At 41.4% G+C, this 24,446-nt stretch overlaps 1 protein-coding gene across 5 annotated transcripts in view; it reads left to right on the top strand.

Annotated features, from left to right (window-relative positions):
- Positions 1-24,446, top strand: part of CACHD1 (cache domain containing 1) — a 199,993-nt gene that overhangs the window by 23,817 nt on the left and 151,730 nt on the right. Inside the window, exon 1 of one of the 5 annotated variants that reach the window (XM_064589026.1) lies at positions 15,853-15,981. The exons of the other annotated variants lie outside the window; for them this stretch is intronic. The gene's annotated coding sequence lies outside the window, so the exon portion shown is untranslated. Of the gene's footprint in view, positions 1-15,852; positions 15,982-24,446 lie in introns of those variants that run through there. 5 annotated transcript variants of the gene reach the window in all.

Here is a 24,446-nt window from a genome sequence, read left to right as displayed (position 1 = left end):
CTAATCTCCTTATAGAAGTGTATGCACGTATGGGGGCGTATTTAATAGACACGACTGCCTCCATGAAAGAGGCCTTTGTGGAGGAGAGCCATTGTGTATTTCTCCATTTCTCAGCAGTTCCTGAGGCTCTTCCCGAGTCTCCCTGACACCGAAAGGCCAAGCTGGGAAGGACCTCCTCCAGAATAAAAGGGAGGGAGTGTTGCAGCCGGGGAGGGAGGAGGCTGAGCGCTGGAATGTGGAGACCCTTGGTCTTGGCACTCCAGAGCTGAGCATCTTAACATTTTCTCTTCTTCTTACCCCCAGCTGGGGATTTTGCATTTTCAATGAGGGCCCCACTACCCTAAGCTCTAGTGAAAGTGGATCACTTTAAGCCTGCAACAATGGTGGCTCCTTATCCTCTTAGTTAATGCTTTAGATAACTTTTCTTTTAGGCCAGGTAGGGGTTTCTAAAGTGGTGCTGTGACTCTGGCTTTGCCTGGTAAGACACAGGACGTTTTCTCCTCTTTTCCAACAATCTTTTCTTCCCCTTAATTTTCTCTCCTTATTTCTCTTAATTTGAAGTTTTGGTTTTTTTGGGTTTTGTTTGTTTTTACATTCACATCTGTGGACAAGTTGAGCTATATTAACGACCTAATCATGAGCAGTTGTCAAAGAGAGGATTTACTTGAAAAGGATAGCAATTCTTGAGTTCCCAAACAGCAACATCCCAAAGGCCTTGTTAGACAAAGGATTTATACTTACTTGAATTTATTCTGTAAGTTCCAATCTAGAATTTACCCAAATGGGAGCTGATTTTATTCACTGTTACCTACCAGAGAAACTACAGGGACTGTGCCTGATACGGCTCCTTAAATTGCTGGGAAAGGGAGGAAAAAGTCTTCCCCCGCCCCCAAAGGACCATTTTATTGGTAGGTAGGACTTAAAATAGTGTACTTTTAGGGGCACGTTTTATGTCCCAGGCATATGCCAAGGAGTAGATTTTATTTCTGATGCAGACAGTTACTTCAGAAAGAGCAAACAACTTGTCTAGGATTTGAAAGTCAAAAGTGGAAGAGCTTGAATTCAAATCCATGTCAGCTTCTGCCTGAGACTTGATTCAGCATTTGATGAGCTTAATATTTGCTGTCTGCATAAATCTTGTTCCTTTGTGTAGGGGGCTCTAGAGAATATGGGTGAGTGGGTGTAGGGAGAAGCCTACATTACTGTAGCTCAGTCAACAGGAAATATTTAGCAGATCCAGTGGTTGAAGACACATTTGTTTAGTTCGTTCCTCTGTCCCTAGTAGGCTTTTATGGGAACCCCCGCTACCCTGCTTGGAGGGAATGGGATATATGTAGAAGTAACGAAGACTGGAAATGGATGTGAATATAAAGTGTTGCCATTATTATGTGGGGATGGGGGGGCGTGGCACAGGACAGAACAGGAAAGAAAACCTGAGAACAGAATGCTGAATTCTAGTCTCAGATACAGTATACAGTGAATATCCTATATTCTGGAGTTTCTTCCTGATGTGTTAGGAAGAGCTGTCCTATATAATCTTACATTTATTTCTTGTCCTCTGTTAAATAAAGTGACTGCTGTCATTGTTTTCATATTGCTTGGCTGTTCTCCATTGTCTTCCAAGTGACTTATTTCTCTAAAGAGTGTGTTTCCCCATGTACTTGATCTGCCTGCCTGGACTGAAGCTGGTGGAAGGACTTTGTCCCTTCTTTTGATTAGGAGAGCGATGGAGAGATACACACAGGCAGAAAGAGAGGCAATAAAATTTCCTATTTGACTCAGACTTTAAGGGAATCAGTTTGTTTTTTTTTTTAAACTCCTTTTGAACCCGAGTTGCTATAATGAGTTTTCAAAGGGCCCCTAACACTGAAGTCCTCAAATTTCTTCATCTCAGCCTACTCTTTTTTTTTTATGGTATATATATATATATATATATTTATTTATTTGTTTTATTATGTTATGTTAGTCACCATACATTACATCATTACTTTTTGATGTAGTGTTCCATGATTCATCGTTTGTGTATAACACCCAGTGCTCCATTCAGTACGTGCCCTCCTTAATACCCATCACCAGGCTAACCCATCCCCCCACCCCCCTCCCTACTCTTTTTTCCTCCTTTTTCTAGAAGCTTAGGGCTGCATGTCCCCGTTCTGTTTCTTCCTAGGTTTGTCTTTCACAAGAAAATGGAACAAAAGTTGGAATACCTAAACAAATTGAAAAACAAAACACCACGTCTGGACTTCTCTCCCTCTTTGTTGGCTGAGACCTTGGTAGCTGTATTTTAGTTATGCTATAATACATTTGTATAGCTTTGAGTGTACTACCAAAGGCAAGAGAGGGCACTTAATACCTTTGCATTTTATAATGATTTGTTTGCCAACCAGGCTGCTCTCCCAGACAGTGCGTCCTAGAGCTTGGGTGGTGGTTGGGAAAGTGACTTGATGTTTGGTGCTTGTTTGAACTACTTGAGACCCATCCTTTGAAATCTGTGGACTATTTCACTCCTGCTAATAGGCTCAAGATTCTAGAAATGACGTGAGAATTTGCACAATTGCCTCACCTTATTTTTATTGAGAATATTTTGATTGCTTTTTAGCTAATTATTGTTTTTGAAGTATAGCCAGCCTGGAATATCTAAGAGGTGGTATGCTAGGGAGCCAAGAGAAATCTAGCAGTCTTTGAGGTAGGAAACCCTATTGTACATTCAGGGGGGCCTTGAGCTAATCACTTAACCTCTTTGCACCATAGTTTTCTCTTGTAATATACTTACTAAGACACTCTTGTAGGTCTAATTTCCTAGAATTATGTGCTTACTTGAATTTTTCCAGTCTTTTCCAGCCAGAAGCATCACATTTAGGTGCTTCTCATAATCAAAATTACAGCTTGCAAAATTCACTGATTTGGGTAAAAATGGAGTGGACCATCATATAGAATCCTGTTCTATCTAACAAGAATCTTAATGGTGGAGATGGTACACTGGGAATTGAGAACAAGAATCTGTTAGGTGAAGTGAATCTGTCTCTTCAAGCTGAACTGAACTGGGAAGGCTTTATGGGTCACTGAAGTCACATGACATGGATTACCTTCCTACAGGATAGTTGTGCATGGAAGTCCAATTTCTTTAAGACCTAGATTTTCCTTAGAAGTTGCCTCAAAAAAAAGCTTTTCCTAAGTGGTTTCCTGTCCTTAAGGTTTCCATGGAGAGAGCATTTTCAAGATTAAAGGACTCTAGCTGTCATTTTTAACCTGAGGGGTCTTAAGATTTATGTTTCAAAGCAGGGTGGAAATTTAGTACTCCACCCCCCCCCAACTTGTGTGTGTGTGCCCGCGCATGCGTGCATTTACTCTTTCTCCCAAAATGCTGAGAGTCAAGGAGCTGTCAGCCCATTGGCTACTGATGAGTTAACAACTTTGCAGTAAAAGAGTGAGTGGGAAGGAGAAATAATCTGGTTTTATAGTGTCTCTGCACTCCATATGAAGGCAGAGCTTTTTTCCTTCTCTGTCTGCCCATAATGCTGCAAGGCCTTGGGCCCGCAGGGCTCCTTCAATCATAAATTCATTTGGCCAACATTTTTTAGCTCCTCCTCTGTGCTCCACAGTGGTTTGAGAGGCTCTGGGGTAAACTGAAAAAAGGCCCCAGACCCTGCATCTGCTTCCTGAGCCAGTGGGCTAGACTCCTTCCCAGTTTTGAAATTTTATTTCCACAGTTACGGCCAGCAGTGCTTGGCAAGGAGAATAGAGAAGGGCAGGGAAGGAGACCCTTAGCCAGGAAGATAAAGAGGTTTCAAAGTCTGGCGAAATTAACGTGATGGTTATGAGAACTGAAGCTATTTGGAGTCAGGTGGTTCAGGAAAAAAAATAACCTGGGAAAGAGCCTGGAATCCGCAGACATTAAATGCTGACTTACTCTCCTGCTAGTCTGGAGTCCTCTGCTCCTAGTGAATGGGTCAGCCCCTTGGGAGAAATAATCAAAATAACAGGATGCACAAGGACAGCAAAAAAGGGGCAGGGAGAATTTACCAGAGGCCAAGAATGAGCAGGGACTAGATCTCAAACCTTTTGACAGGTCTTCAGGCTTTCTTGTCTCGGATAAACCTTGCCTGATTGTTCTAACGCTGGGGGGAATATGGCTCTAAACATGACAGCAGTACATGCTCAAGGAGCTAATGGACAAACCAGTGATTAGGTACAGCAGAACTCATGGGGGACTCACAAGAGCATCAAGATATGACTAATGCAACTTTTTTTGGGGGGGAGGGGGTTATTGAGCTATGATTGATATACAGCACCGTATAAGCTTAATTACTGTAAACTCAGTTAACCTTTATCCTCTCATAGAGATACAAAAAGAAAAAAATTTTACCCTCGTGATGAGAACTCTTGGGATTTACTCTCAACTGTATGTACTATACAGCAGTATTGTCGTCCTGTTGTAAATTACATCCCTAGGACTTAGTTCATAACCGGAAGTTTGTACCTTTTAACCACCTTCCTCCAATTCTCCCTTCCCCTCTGCCCCCAACATGTACGACTTTAAACTCCTGTTATGTATAGGACCAAATACAGTCTGGGGCCCGGCGTGGTGCTCCAGGACATGGAAACTTTTCACTTCTTTTTATTTTTTCACCATTTGAAACTGAAATGCCCTTTGCTTCACCAAACATTCAATTTACATTTGTATTTGATTATATCTTTTCAGTAATAACTTTTTTTTTTTAAATCATTCTTGAGGGACGCCTGGGTGGCTCAGTCAGTTAGGCATCCGACTCTTGGTTTCCGCTCAGGTCATGATCTCAGGGTCACGGGATCGAGCCCCGTGTTGGACTCCGTGCTCCACAGGGACTCCACTTGGGATTCTGTCTCTCCCTCTCCTTCTGTCCCTCTCTGCTCATGCTTGCTTACACATTCTCTCTAACAAATACTTAAAAAAAAAATCATTCTCGAGATTTCAAAAGTTACTGAATCGATATCTTTGTGTGGGAAGGTGACTTTTGAGATTAATTTCCCCATTTTAAAGAAGGGGAACCCAAGGCTTGGGGAAATGTGATTTCTGGCCCACATTTGCTCAGGTAATTGGTGATGGGATCTAGATGAAAAGTCCTGTGTTGACTTTCATCCACAGTGGCCTTTCTACTGCATTACACTACCTCTTCGTATTTGAAACCTGAAATGAGATGGATTCCCAAGCCTCAACATTTTGGTTCTCAAGTCTTGCCTGTAGACTTATTACTTGCTTTCAAACACTTTCCTGATTCTCTAATCCTTTGTTTCCCTGACCAAACTGAGAGCTATAGCTTGGTTATCTACTATGTCACATATTCCTGGGTTGAGGTGTCAAGGACTATGCTAGGCTGATTGAAGAAAGCCAGTAATGGTTTATTTGAAAGTACATGGGTCATTTCTCTCTCTTTACAACTTACAGAATGGAGGTATACCTTACAAAGTGTGAATGATTTCCATCTTGTTTTACCCAGCCTTGATAGGCTTATTAAATAGACCTGACCTCCCAGCTCAGGACTGGACCGCATCGTGATGCAGTGACCCAGCGACCCCAGGTGTCTTCATGTTTCTGGAAGTCATGTCGTGTTTCTGGAAGTCATGACAAACCTCCAGAGAGATCGTTTGAGCAGCTGCCTTTTGTACAACTGTTAGTTTTTCCAGACGAGGTGATGTTTATGATGTCCGAAGATTTGATCAGACCCTTACGGACTGATTTTTTTTTTTATCCCATTTTTATTTTTAAAAATTTATTTAAAGAGAGAGATTGAGCAAGCACAAATGGAGGGAGAGACTCTCAAGCAGACTCCCCACTGAGCATGGGGCTCATTGTCACAGTCCATACCATCATAACCTGAGCTGAAATCACGAGTTGAGTTGGTCGCCACCCTGGCACCCCTCCCATTTTCTTGTTCATTGCCTTCAAGGCACCCAAGCCTCCAATAAATTGCATTTTAACAACCTGAATGATATTTTTCCTTAGTTGACATCATGTTCAAAACAATTGGTGAGAATAAAAAATGCCAGATAAGCAGAAGAGCACCCATAGAGGACTCTGCCATGCACACTGCCACACATGTACCTCTAGGGTGCCCAGTAGAACTCCCCCTGAGAATCCTGTAGTATGGTTGTACTAGGAGAAGGTAAATCTCAGGGTTTCTTCTTCTGGGCTTCACAGAATTCAGGGAATTCATGAACTTGAAGGAAAAAAATTATAACCCCCCTAAAGGAAATCTGGCATTTTTTTCACGATGATATAGACAACAAATCCTAATAGTATTAGCAGTACCTGGGACTTTGTTACCAAAACAAATCAAAGATACTCCATAACTTTTGTAGGTATCACAGATAACTTGAAATAACATGATCCACACTCCTTTGAAATTACAGTGTTTTGACACACTGCTCATCTTATTGATTAATGCATTAATAAAAAAGGACATGTTATCCTATAACTCTTTAAAAAAAGGCTTATAGTTGGTCCTTAAAATCCTGCCCATTTTATTTTATGCATTTAAACGTTTGATTCTGAGAAGGGGACCACACACTTCACTGCCCTGGCCCTAGGCTCTATGGCACAAAAAGCTAAAAATCTCTGACCTAGGATAGGCTGTGGTAATGAACAAATCCCTTCATCACAGTATAAACGTATTTTCTTTCTTTTTTTTTTTTTTTTGTAAGATTATTTTTGAGAGACAACAAGCATGAGGGTGGGGGGGAGAGGGAGAGAATCTCAAACGGACTCCCCACTGAGTGCGGAGCCTGACTCAGGGCTCAATCTCCGGACCCTGAGATCATGAGCTGAACCAAAATCAAGAACTAGGTGCTCAACCGACTGAGCCACGCAGATGCCCCAGTGTAAATATATTTCTTGTCAATGTCTCTTAGGTGTTGATATGGCTTTCCTCTTTTTTGATGTTCGTATCTAAATTTGTGACTTCCTGGTTGGCCTCCAAGGCAAGACTGGCATGGAGAACCCTCCCTCCCCACTTCATTCTTATAGGCTTTGGCTGGTTTGCTTTGTTTGGTTTCACACATTCGAGTTTTTTATTTTGGGGGTATTAATTCTCAGGGTAGGAAAGGATTTAGCAATGATTATGTTCCTCAAGGAGGGGGTGCCAAGGCAAAGAAGGTCATGGCCAGGATCCAGAGTAGTCTTCTTTGCTGGTTTTCTCCTTGGTGCTAGCTATTTTTGTGACCATTCACGTGAGTTCCTTATGAGAAAGGCAGCAGTTAAACATGTAAGCTTCCAGCACCTTAGAAACTCCAGATGCTCCCTTTCTTCTTGTTGACACACTTGTAGAGTCAGAGCAGCTTGGAAATGCTCCAGTAGTGCCATTAGGGGTGAAATCCTGCATGAGTATCCAGCTTGGCAGCTCCCCTACTTGACATCCATGAGTTTTTGTTCCTTCACTGGTATGACTGATGCCATCTTGAAGTCCTGGGTGTCTTCTCGCTGTCACAGGTCACTTCTGATCACAACTCAGTGGATATATACTTGGTCATAAGATCCCACCTCACTTCAAAGGACCTGGGGTATGTGGGTGAGCACTTGGGATGTACAGTATCTATACATACGAGTCTGTTTCACAATGGTATGCCTTTCATTGGCTATAGGTGTTGAGCATTGTATCTTCAACATTGAAGGTGCCTGATAAATATCTATGTTCTAAGTAGTATCCTTGATTGGGCATGCAAACAAACCAAATGAAACCCATAATCGAAATTTCATAAAATCCAATAGGATTTTCTATACTAAGTACAAGAATTACCCTATCCCTATGTAGATTTTATTAGAATTTTTCTGTAATTGAGTTGCTACTTACAAATTAAAATGGAGGGGGAGGACATGGAGAATCATAATAAATCAGGTAGAAAGCGCAACAAGCTCACTACCATTTCATTTTCTAGGGGAAAGAAATTAAAAGAAAAATAGCAAGTTATGACCAGAATATAAAAATGATTTGTCCTGATGTACTGATTGTATTTCTTGCCTCTCCTCCAGTTCACAACCCCTTCTCCCAGCTCCATCTTTATTTTATGTATTGTGTCTCTTGGGATAAAACCAACTTCACTCATCATGACCAGAGGCCTTCAAGTCTGGTTGGTAGCTGTATTCTTGAATTTATTTTCATCTAGGTTTACTGCCTCTTTGAACTGACTTATGTCTTTTTGTGTTGATGTCTTCAGCAGTTAATTCCACATTTTAAATAGTTTTTCAATAAGAAAATACTACCTGGATGGCTTCTAGAAATTACTTCTACTTCAGGCAAAAATTACCTTGGGTAACATTACTTCTATTTCTGGTGTCTTGTATGCTTAAAAACCAGATAATAAGCATAATATAAATAAACACTTTGAAAGATTGCCTACCAGTACATTTCTCTTAAATTAGAAACCCTTTTCCCTGAAAGGTATAGAAGGATGGATGTTCTACTTTCCTCGAAGGCTGGCAAAAAGAAATAGAAGTGATTTCCAGTTAGAAATCATCAGCTCCATCTTATTTTTTTTAGATTTTTTTTTTCTTATTTAAAAAAAAATTTTTTTTTTAAATTTTTTATTTATTTGAGAGAGAGAGAATGAGAGACAGAGAGCATGAGAGGGAGGAGGGTCAGAGGGAGAAGCAGATTCCCTGCCGAGCAGGGAGCCTGATGTGGGACTCGATCCCGGGACTCCAGGATCATGACCTGAGCCGAAGGCAGTCGCTTAACCAACTGAGCCACCCAGGCGCCCTTTTTTTCTTATTTTTAAGTAATGTCTACACCTAACATGGGGCTCGAACTTAAAACCCCGAGATCAAGAGTCACATGCTCCACCAACTGAGCCAGCCAGGTGCCTCAGCTCCATCTTGTTTTTAATGAAGCACAGCCAGTTCTTAGAGGCATAAGTGTAGGTTTTGAGAGCAGAACTGGGCAGCACGTGTGAAGCAGCTTTCAGGAGCGAAATGGTGCACAAGTTTGGCCTGGCTGCCTCTTTGCTGGCATGGATTCAATAAACAGTGACTTAATGACAGGTAAAAAAGATCTGGAACTCAGGTGTCCTTGGTAAAAGGTGTGTTTTTTTCCCCTCATAGTGTTCTTTCTCTATAGAAATTGTCCAAGTAGCAAGCTGGATGTAAGTCATATAAGGCTTAGCTTACGCTAATAATAAAGTTAATTTGTCTTTGGATGTTTTCCCAGTTTTTCTGTTTTAAATCTTAAGAAAAAGCACCACGGATACTTCCTCGATTTGAATAGAGAAGACCTATAACAAGCTAAACAGGATAGAAAGCATTGCAAGTAGGTGCCTTTCTCACAATGGAGCTATGAACTTACCCTGTAATGTATACTTCATAGCTGTCTTATTTGAGCAAATCCTCCTGAGCCCTAAAATTGATTTGTTGTATTGCTTCCACGTTTTTTGCCAACAGTTATTTAGACAGAGCTGAAACATATTAAACACGGGTTGAGTTCCCCATTGTCCTGTCTGGCACTCTGTTTCCATCCACAGTGTATACTGGTGTACATTAGATCACTAAGGGGCTCATTATTACTGAATTCCAGCCAGGACTTCATTTCCTAAACACATGTGCTTGCCTGGTATTGCTTGTAGGCCTTAAGCTCTCCTTTTCCCTCGTGTGTGTGTGTGTGTGTGTGTGTGTGTGTGGTTTGCAGAGAACAGGTACAGCAAGAAATCTTTATATTACACGTTTTGTTTCTATTACACATTCCCTTATGTTGAGGGGATTTGGGGAGAAAGAGAATACCAGCTCTGTATAGTGAATGTCAAAATTAGAGTGAAGTAGAGAAGTGAGGAGAGGTTGAAAATGTGTTGGAAGTGGAAGGGGAAAAAGAACAGAGGTAACTACAATGAAAACCACTGAACTTGAAGTTAGTTTTCCCAAACCCAAGTGACAGCCTAAAAACTGACCACTAACTTAGGGAAACTGAACTGGAAAAGGCTTTGGTTCATTGCATCAAGTCAAAGTACTTTTCTTTTCTCATTTTGGGTGCACTGATCTCCCCGTATTCCTTGGTGTTGGGAAAACCTGGTCAAAAAGGATAATTACTTTTTATTTAGTGGCATGCTCTTCAAACAGTAACAGCAAGTATTCATTAATTTCCATCTGATAGAGCTGAACTTTTTTTTGTGGCCAAACAATTGAAACAGGAAATGACCCGAGATACAGTTTCCATGACACCCTGTCACTTGGATCCAGTTTTCCAGAAGATGAAAGACCAAAGCCGGCTTTTGATAGTGAGTAACTAATTGGACTGGCTGATAGTGGGAGTTTTTTAATGTGAAAAATAAAGGAGAAAAAACTGGAACAGCTGTGTTTTGGTACAGTTGTCTAATCCCCAGATAAAACACTCCAAGGACATGGAAATTGAATAGTGCCTTTACTTAAGGGGAAAAATCTAATATCTGTCAAAGCACTGGTTTGCTTTAGAGAAAACACAGCATATATTTATGTGGAAAAGCAAAAAAACAACAAAATTTTTTACAGAGCCAAGATACTAAGTGATGCCTTTTAGGAATCATCTTTGTTCATGCAAGGAACGATTTTAGAGTTTTAAGATGTCTGCATGCACTCTTTCATGTGAAGAAAGAGACTGCCCACTAGATGACTTTTTCAGTCCACATTTTCTAAACATGCTTTTGTGTAGTGTAGTGGGTAGAGCTGTTGAGTTGTGTTGGGAGGATCAAAAATATAACTTCTGTTAAACAAATTGAGACATTCAGTTAGAAATGTTTCTATTGACCAGTCCCCACTACATATATAAACTTAGGCTTCAGTTGTATTTTGCCACTGAGGAGCATCTCTGGAGAATTAAATGCGACTAAGCCACAGATTGGTTAGTCGAATAGGTAAAATTTATTGTGTACTATTGGAAAGATCCTTGACTGGGAGACTTAGGCTCTAACCAGTGACCTGATTCTTTCTCTAGGACTCTCTCCCTTTCTTTTGTAAATGAAGAGGTTGGAGGCAGTCCTTCTAGTTCTGTCAGTCTGTGTATTTTTGAAATGTAGGCCAAGTTTTGACAACTAACCTAGAGGTAACAGTGATATTAATGATTAGCATAATAGAAATGCGTGTTAAAAGGTTAAATTAAAAGAGGGAGAAAACATGTATTTTACTTAGGTATTTTGCCTCTTATCACAGGAAACTAATGGTATATAGTAGAACTTTGTTTCCTTACATTTGAATATTGGGGAATGCAGACATCGAGTTAATGAATTTTCTAGGAATTCTCCCCCTCTCTTGTCTGGGTGTACCAGATTTCCATCTCTGCCAGTTTGATAGCTGTTGGATTTCCCTGTTTGGCTTAATTCTTTCATTTTTTGCATAGGTACCTCTCATTGGTTTCATTTTGCTTTCCCTAAATAGAAGGGTAAAAACCATAACACTGAAATCCTGTTTAGGAGGCAGGGTGTGGTAGTGGAAAAACAGACTTAATCTGAGCATAACCACGGGTGAGGAACTGGGGAAGGCTGTCAGTTATCTCAGAAGTCTCACCAGGTGCCCGAGGTTGTGTCTCTGGGATGGGACCTCCCTGCCCCTGGATGATGCCCAGCCTTGCCTCCTGCCCTCGCCCATCCGCCAAACTGCATCACACCTCTTTGGACTGAGCCCTGCCCCTGCCATCCGGTTCCTGCCGATCTCCTGACTGCACCCCATCCCCGACCCACCTGGTGCTGGTCATCTCTGGCTCGGGGTCTTTCACCCGAACCCCTCCCCCTGATGAGGCTTCCCGTCTGCCACGTGGAATCTGCGTCCAGCATTCTGGCTCTTTGCCCCCCCCCCCCCTTGGGCATTGTGCCCCTCCTTGGTCAGCTCCCCTCTGCACTCCGGGCCATCCTGCTTCTCCCCTCCACGCTCTGCCCTTTGTCTTCCACTCCGAGGCCTTGCTCCTCTGGAGGGTCCCATGGAGCTTTGCCTGGCCAACCCCGGGACTGCTCCTCAGGAGGGCAGTGACCTGGGGTGCCACCTCCAGCCCCTTCCACTCCTCCCCACTTTGGGCTGCATTGGTTACTGAAATGGTAGGATTTTAAAAAGCCGTTCTTTTACATGGGGAGGGTTTTTTCCACCCAAAACACTACAGTGAATTGCACTGCCAGATAATTTTGGCCCTTCACTGCTGTGTCATTATTTCATTCGTCCCCCGTAAGTGCCAGGTGGCAGTGATTCTCTGGCGGACAAACAAAGCCAAGGAGGAACCAGTGATCCAGCTTCACCTGTCGTAACTAAACTGCTGCCCGCCACTCATAACATTGAAAAAGCACTTGACGCTGTTCCTGGCTGTGCTTGGCGCCTTGTACTGAGTTCTAGGAATTTAAAAAAAAAAAAAAAAAATTGCAGGGGCCAAAGCTCCTTGTGGATGCAGATAGGTCATGTAATTATCCTTTATCGAGCTCTTACCCAGTGCTAAATATTCTCATCTGCATTATCTTATGTAATCCTGACAACGTTGCTGCTAGGTAGATGCTATGATTGACCCTCTAATTACTGTTAATGAATGTAAGAGCCAGCATTTAAAGCAGGTATTTTTAACCACTATGCCAAATGAGACTAATGAAGTGGTACAGTGCTGTGAGTGATTATGATCTGTTGGGCAGTGTTCTAAATGGCTTATGTATATTAATTTGCTTACTCTTGCCAGCCACCAATGAGGTATAAGTACTGTTCTTGATACAGAGGAGGATGTGAGGGGTGAAGATGAAATTACTTCACTCAGAGTCACACGCAGAGCCCTAAGTCAAGGCCAGACAGGATGTAAATGTGCATCATGGGAAGAAGTGTTTTGTTGTTGTTGCTTTGTTTTACTTGGAGGGTGATAGGTCAAGAAGGATTCAGAGAGGAGGTGTCTGTTATTCTGAGTGTCTGGGGTACCATGGTGGTGGTCTTGTCCAGTACACACTGTGCTTACTTACAGAAGAAGCTCAAAGGGTACCCAGAAGACATTTTAAATGGAGTAGAGCTGTTTAGTATTTTGGCTTAAATTTTCCTGAATTGTCTGCTCTCTATGGGAAGAGCTTCCCTCCCCTATTAGAGTGTGTTTTGTTGGAGCAATTGGGAAAGTTATAGTTCCAAAGTGGTTTAAAACCATGGATAGGAGCTGAATTTGCTTTTCTGTTCTTTGTATGACTGTTGTTAGGCAAGGATTTCAATGTACTCATCTACAAAATGGGGTTCCAAATAACTCTACCATCTTTTCTTGTGAGATGTGAGTACTTTGAAGTCCTAGGCAATTAAGTGTTGGAAGCTCATCACTTGTAAATTAGTATGTATGTAAATTAGTATTTCACACAAATCCTGTTTTGAAGGTTGTTCCCAGTGTGCAAGGATCAGATAGGAACAGACTTCTAGGGTCAGAGCCTTCTTTAAACTTCTCTAGTCAGAACCCATTCATCGATAGACTACTCTGTGTGCCTCTGTGTACCCCTTAACAGCTTCTCACATGACAGCTAGATCTGCTTCTGCCTGTCCCACTAGGTTAGGTGCTCCTCAGGCCGGGCCCTGCCCTACTCCTTTTTGCTTTTGAGTTTGAGACTGCACGCAGCACCTGCCAATCGAATTAAACTAATGGACTTCCTGGGTAATGTTGAGATGAAAGGTGGTGTTTTTAGTTTTTGCTGCTGTTCTTTTTCCACCCCTGAGAGTAAAGGAACATGTTGCCTAGACTTGGAGAGCACAGGCTCAGAGGCCTCAGGGGGAGAGGTGAGGCAGGAGTATGGGGGAACTGGAGTAGGAATCTGCTGACAGCCAGGATATAGGGAATGTGGAAACTCAGGTTGAATTAGGAAGATGAGCCAGAAATAAGACAAGAGTGAGCTTTCAGGAGCTGGGAGTGAGAATGGAACTTGAACTCCATGGGAAATAGCACAGAGAAAATAACTCTTTTGATATGTCAAAAAAAAAAAAAGTGATATTTATAGGAAAGAGCATACCTTCAAGAGTCAGAAGACTTGAGTTCTTGCCTTAGTGTATGCCTGGCCAAGTCACTTAAAGTAGGGGCCTCTATCTCTTTTACAATGTCCGATCACCTTCTTAACGTGTTTCATAGGAATTATGTAAGGATGCCAATGGAAGCTTCTTGTCTCCTGTGTAAAGGACAACATACATACTGGAGTGGAAGTGGGTGAACAAGAGTCTTTTGTAGAGAAAGAGTGCTGGATTTTGACTCCGAGGACTTGAGAGCATGTGATCTTTCTTGTGACCTCAGTTTAGCAAATTAATCTCTCCAAGCCTCACTTTCCTTATGTGGAAAATGAGCATGATGATGGCTACCTTCCAGGTAACAGATCAGTCAGGCAAGGAACATATTCAAGTTGGGACTATCCTAGAACACCTGTTTCGGTGATTGACCTTCAACAGCTGCTACTCTTACTTAGATGTGGTCCTACCAAGTTGACAAGTTGTTGCTTCTCTCACTGATCAGATAGTATGCTAGGTAAGACAGATGTGAGTCATGTAGAGAATCGTAGTCTGTGTTCTGATTGGACATTCAGGTCTGACACTGGTTTACCTCTACAGATTTCTTTTTTGGTTTTTAAACTCATAAGCCCAAGATGGCTTTTTCAACCTAGTGAAGTTGTCTCCCTGGTGGTTATTTCAGTCCTGGAAAAAAGCCCTGGACTCCCAACCACTTGTCTTTCCTTTGGTGACCCCTGCCATCTCCTCCCTCTGTCTCTTCCACAAGGTTCTTCTCCCTTCATGATTGGTACCTCCCCCTTCCCCCATCTTTGCCCAGAAGGCAAGGACTGTGGAAAAGATCTTTTTTTTTCCCTTGCTGATTTTAAGAGAGAAAACAGTAGGGCATTGTAGAGATTACTCTGAAACTTCTAGAGGACTCAAAATTTAATGAAGTTCATTCTTCGCCTTTGTTACCTGTGTGGATGGTAAGTACTCTCTGCTTTTATTCCTGAGGGTTGGGGCTCATCACCGCTTTGAACAGTCATTAGCAAAGGCCTTATAACTTCCTCCACCATGGCACCTTTCATGCCTGTGGTACCTGCCCTTTGTAGCAAATGCTGAGTTTTCATTTTTTAGAAATCTCTCAGACTGGGTAACATAAGTCCACTTGTCCTTGGCTATGTCCAGGAGAGAGTAATTGCAAAGCAAAACCCAGGTTGTAATAAGGAATTGTTGAAAGAACACCATCTCTAATTATTTCCTTGGCATCAACCACTTGCTATTAAAAAGGTAGATTTGAATCAACTAAAGATGAACAGCTTTAGTTCATTTATCTTTCTTAAAAAATAGGAAGGAAAAGGGTCTTAAGGTAAAACACTGAGCTATTCAGTTATTTTATAAGGCTTTATTTTTCTTTCACCATGAAATCGGCCCTCGGGGGCTTTTTAAAGTAGAGGAGTTTTGTTAAATCTACAAGTATAGAAGAAAAACACTACAACATTATATATAAATGTGAAGGTAAGGCTATCAGGTGAATTTTGTGAAGACATTTTTTTTTTCAAAGCCCAATTTATACACCTATTTTAATGTTAGTGACATTTGTATCTTTTCTTAATAGTAGGAAAGATTTTAAGTCAGAGACTGAGTCTCAAACGCTTGGGTGTATTTAGTCTTACACAACTACTGTTAATGATTTTTAAGTTCAGGGTTATAAAGAAATGATAGGTTTCAGAAAAATAGTTTTTTAAGTGTTGCTGACTTGTCAAATCACTAAGTCATAGACCTGAAATTAACTCTGTCAACTATAGTCAAATTAAGAGGAGGGAAAAAAAAAATGAAAAAAGAAAGGTGGTTGAAAACCTGACAACCCAGATAGTACATGATAAAGTCCTATTTATGACAGAAGAGTGAAGAGGGATTAGCACATTCATTAAAAAACCTATATTTAGGATGATTTAGGATATTGTTTAAATCTGCTTTTTAAACACATTTTTTCCAGGAGTCAAGAACCAGGAGACTTGGATGAATTCTTAGTGCTGGCACTTCACCAGTTGCATGAACATGAGCAAGTCAGTACCTTATCAAAAGTGAGTGGAGAGGTACATAGAATTGCTCCAAAAGGGTTGTGGTGGAGGGTCAGCAGATCTTTGGACATTAATTGCTGTTTTGGGTGTCCTGCATCCTAGGCACCTTTTTTTTGAGGAAGGGTGGATGATCTGTCTCCCTGCTCCATAGCAGCTAGGGTGATAGGTGTGTTACCGACACCAGGTGATCAGAGTCCTGCCTGGGACTTTAAATATTTAGGCAGCAATAGATGAGGGACAGTTGGTGATGTTAAGATTATGGAAAAGACATTCCAGTGACAGGAACAGCCAGCTGACCACTGTGGCCTTCTAGTGAGGCTATTTTAGTGACTTGATCTCTTGGAGAGTACTCTCAGCTATCTAACCTTGCTAAGATTCTGTCTCTTGTGTTTCTCACGTCTTTCTAACAAATTCCTTTTCTGCTTGTGTTAATTTCTGTCGTGATATATTTTTCTGGTGGTAGTCCTCATTCAACTCTATCTAGTTTTTAAGCTATAAAAACCAGAAATTGGCAGAGAGATTGGCCCACTGGTCTAAGATACAGATAAATTCAGACGATGCTATGTGCCCTTGTAAGTCTTCCTGCTGGATTGTTGGTATGATCTAGATGAGATATTGCCGTGGGACCTTGAAAGTTCAATGCATTCATAACCTTTTATTCCTGGAAAATCTACAGGATTAATATGGTTGTGGGTACTGTTAAGATTTAGACTGTCAAAGAAGGGCCTAGGGTTTGGTGAGGTTCAAAGGCACACAATTGAATTTGTGCTCTTTCCATCTTCATGTCTCCTACCACTCACTGCCCTGCTCTGAATGGAGAGAGGCTACTCTAGGAGTAACGGAGACAAAATACAACAGCCTGCTGATGTGACTGTCCTGGGCTGAATTCAATCCTTCCAGACTTCAGATGGCTGTACCTTCCTCTTTTCTTTCTCCTAAAGACGAATTTCCTTTTGAAGCTTCTTTCAGTCATATGTATTCTGTAGTCATCAGCACGTGGATTAGGGGTCACTTCATGTATTTATGAACTAGCTTATATGAAACGTCTCTTTGGGGAGTGGAACTTTGTTTTCCAACATATGTATGTGGTAAACTTGACATGAGCTAGGATTAAGTTGTGTTTTCCACCGAGTGTCTACCAGACTCTATCATCATCAGGCCATCTTTTTACAAAAGCTAAGATATACTTTGTGAGTTGAATGTTAGTCTCTAGCCTGTGAACATTCTTCCACAAGTCCATGCCAGACAGGCACAAATTCCATCCTTGGGGTGTTTTTCTGTTATCAGTTGCTCTTATCAGATCCTGAGATCCTGGCACTCTTGTTTTCAAATCTTGATTCTACTGCAAGCTGGTTTACCTTGAGTAAGCCACTTGACTTTTAGTCTGAGATTCTCTACCTGCAGTTTTGTTGTACTATTTATCAGGTTGTTCTAAGGCAGGTTTTCTTAAAACTTGAAACTAATGACATGTGGTGGGGTGGTAGAAATGGTGGTTACTGTCCTTGGCGCAGGGGAGGGGGGTGGTATCTCTCACGTGCACTTTAGGATCTTTAAAATCTCTAGCTTCTACCCACTAGATGCCAGCTCTGCCGCCTCTTCCCTCCCCACCACCCCACACCAGTGTGAGAACTAAAAATGTCCTGTGGGGTATGTGGCTACATAATGGCCCCCATTGAGAAATACTGTTCTAAGGTTGGAACACTTGGGGGTGCTGGGTGGCTCAGTCGGTTAAGGGTCTGCCTTCAGCTCAGGTCATGATCCCAGAGTCCGGGGATCAAGCCCCTCATCGGGCTCCCTGCTCAGGGGGGAGCCTGCTTCTCCTACTCCCTCTGCTGCTCCCCCTCCCCCCATGGTGATGCTCTCATGCTCTCTCTCAAAGAAATAAATAAAAAAATCTTTAAGGTTGGAACACTTGTATATGTAAAAGCCTGTTTGCAAGCTGAATAGCTGTAAGATAACTACTAGACATTTTACTGAACATCTCCTTCAAGCAAAGCACTGTGCTAAGTGCAATGGAGAAAAGAGACAAGAGCCGTAAGTAAGTTACTATTCCTGCTTTTTGAGCAGCTACTATTGGGAGAGATGATACAAGGGAGAATTTGATAAATCTGCAAGGTTCAAAGGCAAGGTGGCATTTGAGGGCTACCTTAAAGGGAACAGTAGACAATGGAAGGAAATCCAAGAAGGAACTAGTGCTTCATTTCTAGTCTTTTGATAGGTTGCCAGTCAGAAAATTGAAATTGGTGAAGTAGGGCTTAAATGCATGTGGCAAACTGAAGATGGTTATGACCCACCGGAAGGAGACCATTACTATTCAGTGGGAACCAGTTGTTGACCGTGGGAATGTTAGTCTGGTGTTGCCAGATCTTCCAGTTTTTTGAAAGATGTTGAAAAGTCAGATTGTTGTAAAATGTGACATTTCCCATACTTTAAACATTGGCTCAATTTAAAACAGCAGTAACTTTGTGCTGGTCAAGTTAGGTTGCCAGTTTGCAGTCTCTTCCAGGTAATCTTTTTAGGGGGGCCCTTTGCCCATCCTTTCTCTTAGAAACTATTGGAGAAAAAGTTAAGCTGGTATGTTCCTTCGTACTGTATACTATTCATCTCTACCCATGTTTTACTTTCCCCATTTGAACTTCAGCTATCAAGATAAAGTGTAGATCTAAAGTCTTGACTCAGGTTAAATAAAATAACATTTTTGGAAAATGTGGACATCTTTCACTTAAGAATTCTCCAGGGTCTTCAGCTAAAAGTGAAACCTGAAGTGGTTGCCAGTAAATGCCTTTTGTAGCCTTGGAAATTCAACGTGATTTATCACTTGGTGGTAATAACTGGAGGCCTCTATATACAAGAAAGAAGTTAAAGGTAAAGAGGCCAAAAATAACAAATATAACCATATGGCTTTTTTCAAGAGGTGTCCATATGGCTATCTAGCTAAAAATGACTCTTGCCAGCTTGACTGAATTTTTTTTGTAGTTTTACATAAAAGCCTTTTAGTTTTAGCACTGTAAAGAAGGAATTCTTCCTCTTCTAGGTTTTTGAAAAACTGAACTGTGGGATGGGGGAGGAATGTATTCATAGGCAGCAGAGCTAGATTCATAGTTGACCATAGGATTATTGGTATTTACCTCACCAGAAAAGCTATGTGATGACCCCTTTTTAAATTCTTTTAAGTCTCCGGTGATAGTTAACCTTTTTATGATGTATCCAAGTTCCATGTCTGACAGTCTAGCTCAGTGTGCCATCTTGTTGTCAAGGATGAAGTAGGAAATATTTTGTAAGATGCCTTGAGGAAATGACAGAAGTCTGTACAATTTTTACTTGTAAAGTAAATGGCATAATCTGGTCTGATTTGTTCTTACAGTCTTTCAGTAGTTCTAATTAAATAATCTATAATTATGATGAGAAAGAGCATGAAGTTGACTAGTACATAGTCTCCAGAGTTCCTGTGTTCCTCTTTTGGCCATAATGGAGCTATTTCCCCTGTGTTCAGACTTTATACTGCTCTTCATTGACATGTTGGTATCCATGTGATTTTTGTCACAGTATTGGATGATTTGGGAAGAACACACACATACACACATGACCCAGAAGGATAAAAATCAGGGATCTAGATTAATCTGAGTGGTATGAATTCTTAAAGTTTTTCTTCATTTTTCTAATGAATCCTGAACTCGTTAATACAAACTATTTAACAATTACTGTTTCTACTCACCTCGATCGAACAGTATACTTCTGAAAAAGAATTTTTTTGGTGTATATGTTAGAAAATAGAACTGGGGAGCCGTGGAAGTTAGACTTTCAGGTTATAATGAAAACAGGAAGTAATACAGATCCTCCCACTTTGTGCGAGAGGTTAAATTTAAATTACCCTAAGAGTCTCCTCAAACCAGATACATTTGCAGTCTGATTGGTTTGACATTTGTCCAGGACCTTTGGAATATAAGCTTTTGCAACTAAAAACTAAAATTTTTCTATCCTTGCAAGTTCAAAATATCTCAAAACATTTTTTTCCCCTTCTTAAATCATTTTGACTATTAGTATTTGTTGTGATACGGCTTCCTCATATGAAAAATGCTACTATTCAACAGATGTGGTTGTGTTGCCTGATTGCATGCCAGTTCTGTTCAGACTGAGCCGCAGGGACTGCTGGTTAGCTCCCTAGCTGCCTGGGAGAGAGGGTGATGTAAAATTAATGTATGAAGAAACGCCTGTTACCTGACACTATTTGGGGATGCAGGTAGTCTGAAGTGGTGTACAGAAATTAAACTAACCCAGTAATCTATGTTTATGGAAATGTGGCTGGGATTCATGGTTCCAACTCTGTTAGTTTTTAATTTAAAAAATTAAGGAGGGCATTGATTTCCACACACACCCCCACCCCCACCCCCCGCCCTACTTCATGAACTTAAAGTGTGTATAAAGCTTGAGATTTTGAGATCTTTAAGTTTTTGGAATTGAGGGTGGCCTTCATAGGATTGGAGAGGAAGTGGTAGAAGAGATAGTTACTAAGATTCTCACAGACAGGCTACAGATATCTGAGAAAATTATTGTTTATTCAAGTAGTCTTTTTCTTGATAAGTAGCATGTAAACTACATCAATGCTAAACATTTTCAGATTAATTCGAAACTAACCTGGATCCTTCCTTCAGCGAGGTAGTTCCAATTATTAATATGCCTATCCTTTCGTATTTTTTTTCCCTGTGGTAATTCTGCAATCAATTATCAGTATCTCTCGATTCTTATTTTTACCAAAGCAGAGAATTTCAGCGTTGTCTCGTTGTCCAGTACATAACTCTGCCGTATCCTTTCTCATGTGGTTCCCAAATCGCTGCTTTACTGATTTGCTTCATCTCCACACTGGGAACATTACTGTGTAATAGACCATCTTACTGCGTTTGTAACCACAATATCCAGTGTGGCACCTGGCGCACGCTAGGTGCTTAATAAGTTGCTTGCTTATGAACAAAGGTTCTGTCAGTGAGGTGGTTAACACTGGAAAGAAGAGAGGACCAAATAAGCCATATATATTTTTTCACTTTCATGAATTATCTCATTTAATCCTTAAAACAGTCTTGCACGGTAGATATTATCTGTTTTATAGATTATTACCCCCACATCGATCTCAGAGCTGATTAGGAGAATGAGTCTGGATTTGAACCCAGGTTTTTATCCTCTGGTTATTCTTACCACAATGCCACAGGAAGATATTCTTTAATATAAAAACATTTTTATCCAAACTTTCTTCTAGAGACTTGTGTCTCTTTGAATTTGCTAGGGCAATACTTTTTCATATTTCAGACCCTTCTCCCTAATAAACACGAGTGGAGTTCCACCAGAAACAAAAACACAAAAACTTGTGTAGCAGAGCTGGAATGGGAAATACAGCATTGGGGTTAACTGGAGTAAGCCCAAAGACCTGGCTTCTTATCTCGTTTCTCTGTTTATTAGCACTGGGACCTTGGGTAACTCCTTTAAGCCTCAGTTTTGTCATATGTAAACTGGGGATGCTATCACAACCTATCTCAGGCTTAAGGGAATCCCATGAGATAATACATGTAGAGCACTTGCTAGATGTCTGAGATGTAGTAAGTGCTCAATAAATGTGTTGCTATTAACACATAGGTAGTTTTCACTCATTCAGCAAAATATTTACTGAGTGCATAGTACGTGCTAGGCACACTGAGGTCCTACTAATTCATCTGTTATCAAAAATGCCTTTCTGCGTGGAATTTACATTCCAGTTGAATTCCAACAGGAGAGAGCAAGACAATAGATATAATGAATATCAGGAGGAAATACATTGCATGTTGGAGCTCAGCTGGTGCTATTAAAAGAGGAGTAAAGGGAGAAAGGGTGAGGAGGAGCAAGAGAGTGTGTAGGGGGCTGGGGTGGCCTTTGAGATTGCCATTAAATGGAGTATTCACTGTGGGGCTTATTGAGAAAATGACGCTGGCGTAAAGACTTGAAGTAAGTAGGAGGTAAGGGAGTTTGCCACGTGGATCTCTGGGAAGAGCCTGGCAGAGGGCTTATGCTGGTGGGGGTGAACAGCAAGGAGGCTAGGGTAGCCGGAGGACTAAGAGGGATCAGTAGGGCCTCAGAGGCCATTGTGAGAGTAAGGAAGAGCCATGGGGGGCAGGTCTTGAGCAGAGGAGTGATGTGATCATCATTGCCATGCTGCTTCTCATCAGGAGGAGGGACCTGGGCAGTGTAGCTCTTTGCTCCCCTCTCTCCTATTAGCTTAACCTTTTACACTTTAAATGTATGGGGGAAAAAAGTGCATTTGACCACCCCAGGGTAGCTGCCCTGCCTACTCTGTCATTGATTGAACCTGGCAGTCCTGTGAATGTAATGGTTGTATTCCTTGGGAAACAAAGGAAATGATTAGATCTTAAGAGGGGAGGAAAGTAGAATCCTGTGGTAGCACAGCTTGTGATCCTCTTTGAACATGACGTGATGTCTTCCAGGCTTCCCGTACTGAACCAGAAAACCTTCAGTAGAGGATCCTGGGAGGTGTTGGTTGGTTTAGTGGTTTTTAAATGTTTGTATCTCCTTACAGGGAGGAGGATCCATTATGGGGGAAAAGGAAGAGCTGAAGTGTGGTAATTTGTCAGCTCGTGACCTATGCCTAACTTCTTTCCTCCAAGGTAACAGCGGCAGATAGATGCTCGTCACACATAGGGATGGAAAAGGTTTCTGTGCTCTATCTCCAGTGACAATCAATGACTTTTCAACCTGGTTTCAGTACCCAGGACAGTCTTACACTGTTTCTTGTGCATTCGGGTCTTCTCAGCCACATTAATTTTGAAATACTTTTGTTTTTAAAATCATGCATGGGAACGTGGTCCTATTAGGGAATGATGGACGGGGTGGAAGCAGGTCAGGATGTAAAACTTTACACAGGATCACATGAGCTTGGAGTCAGAGGACCTCAGTTATGTGCCTGCCTTTGTCAAAGTAACTATGTGACCCTGACACCTGGGCTTAGACTTCCTCCTCTCTGAAATGGGCTAGCTCACACGCACCTTTTTCGCCTTACAGGACACGGGAAAAAATAAGGTATACAGATATCCCCATATACTAGTATCGTGACCCCAAATGTGGGGAACCACTTTTCTGGTGAAGTTACTGTTTGGGAACAGAAAGAGTGTGGGATGGTTCTTGTTTACCTTTTGTAGAGAACATCAGCATGCCAAGCATGGTATTTATTTCTCCACTGCCTCATTCCCGGGGAGTTGAAGCTTTTGTCTTCCTTTCAGTTTATCTACAACCTGTTGTGTTTGAAAACCGCAGCGATAAGGGCCTTGCCTGGACCATCAGCCTGTGCCTTCAGACCTATACCCTGACGACTTGTCCTCTACCTACTGGTCCTACTAATATCTCTCCCCCACCCCCCGCCTCATTCTCTTAATTATTTGAGGTAATTTTGGAGATAGGCATCACTTAATTGAGTTAAAGCTTTACATTTGAGGGGTTACTCATTAGCAGGAACAATTTTTTTAATCTCATTAACTCCTTGCAACCTATTTGATAATAGACTTGAATGCAAGAATTTGCTCAAAAGTCTCAAAGAGCCACTAATAGCTGCTTGTGCCTGATAAACTTTTTGCCTGCAGCAATGGAAATGTGGGAAAATTCCAGATGCTAAATAATCTGGGGCCAGCAGGTTGAGGCAGTGGAGCTTTTTGTTTGAGGCACAGCCAGGAATTGCTACAAGAGATAGTCCTATCAGATACTCTAAGGAGGGTTGATTTCAGAAATGAAAACATGTCGAACACCTCAGAAAAATTATTCATCAGCTCCAGGCCTCAGTTTCTTTATCTCTAAAACGAAAGGATTGACTAATTTCGTAATAGGGCGTGCATTATTATTTCTAATATTTTAAAAAAATACCTACCAAACCATGTAAGTCTGAATGAACTTGGGTTTTTGGGTTTTTTTTCCTCCTAGCAAAAAAGTTAGCAGTGATTTCCCATTAACTGTCAATCAGATGCTCCGAGTAACTTGAGTTAACCAGAGTTAAAATACTAAGCTGGTATCATTCCAGGGCAAACCCCAAATCTTGATATTTTAGTTAGTCTTATGACAGGCATAATTTGGACTTTTTCTTTTTGTATTGCAAACAGCTCTCAGTCATTGCCACCTGTTGCAAATTGACCTAGGCCAGTTTGGTTATGCCCAAGTCCTAGGGGGTTTTGGGGGGTAAATTTTGATAGTAGCCAAATTATTTGAGGGGAGTAAGGTTTAGCTACTGTCCCACAACTTTGCCACCTGGTTATAACTAAAGCAAGTCTGAGACACGATCCTGCTACACATACAGACGTTGATTATCAGCCAGCAGCCACAAAATAGTTGATGCAAAATTGCCCTGTATGTTTGATGAAGTCCCAGCTCTCTTCTGTTGGTTGCTCTGATCACTGCCTTGCATGAAAACTGCACTCGTAGACACGACAACATTCCAGAGGAGT

The sequence above is a fragment of the Mirounga angustirostris genome, unplaced genomic scaffold, assembly GCF_029215605.1.
Source record: "Mirounga angustirostris isolate CCGP_5_RB_7025 unplaced genomic scaffold, mMirAng1.0.hap1 SCAF_4, whole genome shotgun sequence".
Lineage (NCBI taxonomy): Eukaryota > Metazoa > Chordata > Mammalia > Carnivora > Phocidae > Mirounga > Mirounga angustirostris.
This window is presented reverse-complemented; position numbering and strand designations above follow the sequence as displayed.